This window comes from Pongo abelii, chromosome 7 (assembly GCF_028885655.2).
Source record: "Pongo abelii isolate AG06213 chromosome 7, NHGRI_mPonAbe1-v2.0_pri, whole genome shotgun sequence".
NCBI classification, from domain to species: domain Eukaryota; kingdom Metazoa; phylum Chordata; class Mammalia; order Primates; family Hominidae; genus Pongo; species Pongo abelii.
In genome coordinates this window covers 145,481,206-145,486,052 of record NC_071992.2, presented here as the reverse complement: position 1 = coordinate 145,486,052, position 4,847 = coordinate 145,481,206, and positions in this window count along the sequence as shown.

The following is a 4,847-nucleotide window of genomic DNA, read 5'->3' as shown; positions in this document are numbered from 1 at the left end:
ACACTTGTCAAGAAAAAGAAATAATTTTAAAGATTTGAAAAAAAAATAGAATTGTCATTATTTCTATGTGAAATGATGGTAGACTTAGAAAAAAATAAAAATCTCCATTTAAAAAATAGAAACATAATTTAGGAAGAGCGCTGATGTATTGAAAACAATTTACACAAACTTTTTCTTTAAACAGACTCAGTGATATAAAGCTTTCAGTTCTCTATTAATATACAAATGTAATAATCTATAAGTTTAATGTGTGCCCAATAAAATATAAGTTGTTTTTTTTTACTTGGATCTGGGTGGAAAAATGAGAATGGATAACACAATGTAGCACAATGGGAAAGAGAGAATCTAATCCTAACAAATATTTAGGTGGGTTATGATGCTGTAACAAATTTAAATGTTTTGTTCTCGTCCATGAATAGAATGACAGTTGTTAGTCACATGAAATAAGGAGTCTATAAACAGATTACTTTTGTCAATAGAAGTATGAAAGTCATGAGTCTTAAAAGATACTCAGTTTCACCTAATAACTGTTAGCTACTACTTTTTACAATCAGATTGGCAAAGATCAAATAATTTACCAGTGTACCACATTGGTTAGTAATATAGTTAGGCTCTGTGTCTCCACCCAAATCTCATCTTGAATTGTAACCCCTATAATGCCCAAGGGTAACTAAATTACTTTTGATTTTAAAGGTTCATAGGTGCAAGGAACCTGCCTTATTTCAGATAAGACTTTGGACTGTGGACTTTTGGGTTAATGCAGGAATGAGTTAAGACTTTGGGGGATTGTTGGGAAGGCATGATTGTGTTTTGAAATGTGAGGACATGAGATTTGGGAGGGGCCAGAGGAGGAATAATACAGTTTTCCTGTGTCCCCACCAAAATCTCATCTTGAATTGTAATCTCCATTATCCCCACATGTTATGGGAGGGACCCACTGGGAGGTTATTGAATTGTGGGGGCAGTTTCTCCATGCTGGTCTCGTGATAGTGAGTTCTCATGAGGTCTGATGTTTTTATAAGCATCTGACATTTCGTCTTCTGGTACTCATTCTCTCTCCTGCTGCCCTGTGAAGAGGTGCCTTTTACCATGATTGTAAATTTTTTGAGGCCTCCCCAGTGATGGGGAATTGTGAGTCAATTAAACCTCTTTTCTTTATAAATTACCCAGTCTCTGGTATTTCTTCATAGCAGTGTGAGAACGGACTAATACAGTAAGAATTGTTAAATATTCTGTTCATAAAAGTGTAAATTGATTCAGCTTCTTAGGAAGACAGATTTGTGTTACCTTAAAAACTAAACACAGTTTGATCAAGCAAGATAACCTACAGGAATTGGTTCTACAAGTTAAATGTATTTGAATTTAGTCATGTATAAAATAATGTACCTTTCATGCTGTTTGTATATTAGTTATGATTGTATCTTAATTAAATAAACTATTAAATTGACCTATAAATCACAATCAAAGTTATTACAAACTTATTAATCAAACTTATTACAATCAAAGTTTATTTCTCATTCATGTCTAGATGTTCTCACTTGTTGGGGACACCAAATAATAATTTAGGGATGTGGCCTTATTCCATTGTGTACCAGCAGCCATTATTAGTATTAGACTTCTAAGATTTCTAAAGGAGGAAAAAAGAATGTAGTTGCACATGTTAGTCACCAAGTGCAGGAAGAGGCTCATGTAAATTTCACCTACATTCCATCGGTCAGATATCAGTCACATGGGTGTACTTACAAGGAAACTGAGAAAACAGATTTGATAAAGGACTTTACATTTTGCTCCATAGCTAATAATAGGAGACTAGTTAAATAGAGTATATCACACCTCTAAAATAAATGACGATATATCTATAAAAAAGAATGAGCTGGATTTGCAATGTCCCAATATAGAATAAGATATGTTTCAAAAAAACAAGGTAAAAGGAGTATGAAAGATTAAAAAAGTGAGTTCTTAAAAAAAATTACCAAAATAGATACATTATTCTGTTTAACTTCTTAATCTGATAGATGACAAAGAGGTAGATGAAAATTATGCAACATTAAAAATAACGGGATTAAAATTATTGTAAGAGTATACTTCATGAGACACCATAACACTTTCATAAATCTAGGGGAAATTATTAAAACTATCCCCAGTAAGTAAAAAAAATTGAACAGACCCATGATCAAGAAAGCAAGATGATTAAAGGTGTACAGAGGAAAAAAGATGCACCAGAGCAAAGCAGTTTCATAGTTGATCTCTAACTAACCTTTAAAAAACAAATACTGCTAAGGTTATTTAAACAAAAACAAAAGCTCAGAACAGTGTTTGTAGTATAATTCCATTGGTTAAAAGTGTTTCTGAATTAATACACAATTTTTTTAAAAAGAGGATGCTTAGGAAGTCAGTGATGATGGATATGAATAGAAAAGAAAACAAATTCTTTTCTTTGCATGCCATTTTAGACTCCCAGAATTCATATCCTTGTTTTTGAAACAATTTGCATTTGACGTTTTTTAATACAAAAGAAAAGGAAGAGGAGAATGTGAATAGGTGAACCCATTCTTCCTATTTTAAGAACAGGTTATGTGCTGCGACAGGTGGGTAAGTCTGGAAGACCCAGAGATCCACAGGTACGGAAGGCTCTATCAGCTACCTTCTGACAACCGTTCCACATTCTTCTTTAGTTATGTAAGCTTTACTTACAGCTGGTCATATTACCACCTAGCAAAAAAGACTACATTTTCCAGTCTCTCTTGAAGCAAATCATGGCCATGTAACTAAGGTCTCTCCATTGAAATGCCAAGTGAAATGTTTTATGCCACTTTGAGGGATTCTTCTTAAAAGGAGGAGTGAGTTCCTATTCCCCTTTCTCCATTTTGCTGCTGGCAAGGTAGACATGATGGCGGAAGCTCAAGCAGCCATCTTGAATTACGAGGTTGTAGCACATCCTAAGGATGAAAGATGGAAGAAGCCTAGACCGTGATATCACGGATTTGAGATATAAAACCTTCTAGAATGCCAACTGGACTTCTCTATGGAGGGAAAAATGCATTTGATTTAAGCCATTCTTGTTTTTTCTGTTTTATTGTAGCTGAACTTTATCCTTATTGACATGCCTTACAAAGGGTTCATTTTCTTTCTGCATCATCAGTGGGGTGGTCGTGCTAAGCCAGAAATCATTTGGCCATACTATTTTTTTTTCTCCAACCCAGATTTCAAAACCAAGATCAAGGCATGGAAAGTGAGACTACATCACGCCAGAACTGAAAAGCAACAACTTAGGAGTCAATTTCGTAACTTTGATCTATTTTACGAAACAGTGAATATGTGTTCTGTGGAAGCCTCTCACCAGGTAACTGGCTTACTCTTGAGGTGAGAAGTGAAGGATTCAGAAAACCTGAAAGAAGCTACCTTCTCCTCAAAATATAGGTGGTCCCATTGATAAAAAGGATTTACATATTCTTTTTTTTTTTCCTTAAAGAATGTGCTTCTTAGTTTCTTTCCACATCAGATATCTGACTGAAGCAGGTATGAAAAGCATCAATGGTCAACCTTCTATCCTAAATTCTAAAGGAAATTTCAAGTAGAGATTAGGGAAAGAGGGTGTGTGCAATAAATAGCTGAAATTAATTCAACAGTTGAGGCCATTGTCCTCAGCAAACTAACACAAGGAACAGAAAACCGAATACTGCATGTTCTCATTTATAAGTGGGAGCTAAATGATGAGAACACGTGGACACATAGAGGGGAACAACACACACACTGGGGCCTTTCAGAGGGTGGAAGGTGGGAAGAGGGAGAGGATCAGGAAAAATAACTAATGGGTACTGGGGTTAATAGCTGCTGATGAAATAATCTGTACAACAAACCCCTATGACACAAATTTACCTATGTAACAAACCTGTGCCTGTACCCCTGAACTTAAAATAAAAGTTAAAAAAATCAGTTTTAATTTCTTCCTCATACTGATAACATTACTATTTGCGATAGTAGATTTTGAACTTTTCTAAGTTCCAGAAACTATGCTGAGGGCTTGAACTACCTTATTTAATCCACACAATTCTGAAAGTTAAGTCTAAATATTATTATCTTTATTTAGATGCAAGATCCTGTGATACAGAGATGGGCTAGAGACCTAGGCCAAAATCAGATATGTAACAAGATACGTTACAAGATATGTAACAAGAACAGAATATAAGATAAGCACAACCCCAATTATTCACCTTTACACTGTAATGACACTCACAAAGTCTGCAAATAATCTGAAGGAGTTTAAGTAAAGGTACAAAAGTAGGCAAAGTTCATGGACGCAGATATATAATTCCCAAAGAAAATATTATCAAATTGAGTCTTTTATAAAAAGGCTAATTACAATAATTTAAATTCAATGCAAGTTAGGTTAACATTTCACAATCAAAGTATTCTATCATATTAATAGGATAAAGGAATAAAAGTAACATAACATCCTAAAAGACACAGAAAATATAAATATGATAAAATTTATACCAATTTATAATTTTAAAGTGAACAAGTCCTCTGTAAACGGCTGTGTTAGTTTCGTACTGCTGTTGCAACAAATTACCACAAACGTTACGGTTAAAATAATACAAATTTATTACCTTACATTTCTAGAGGTCAGAAGTTGAAAATGGGTCTCACCAAGATAAAATAAATGTGTCAGCAGGGCTGCTTTTCTTCAGTCAGCTCTAGGGAAAAGTTAATTTTCTTGCCTGCTCCAGCTTCTATATTCTGCCCACATTCCTTGGCTTGTGGCTCCCTTCCATCTTCAAAGCCAGGAATAATTTCGTCTTTCTCATACTGCATTTGCTCTGACTCTTGCTACTTCCTTCTTTCAC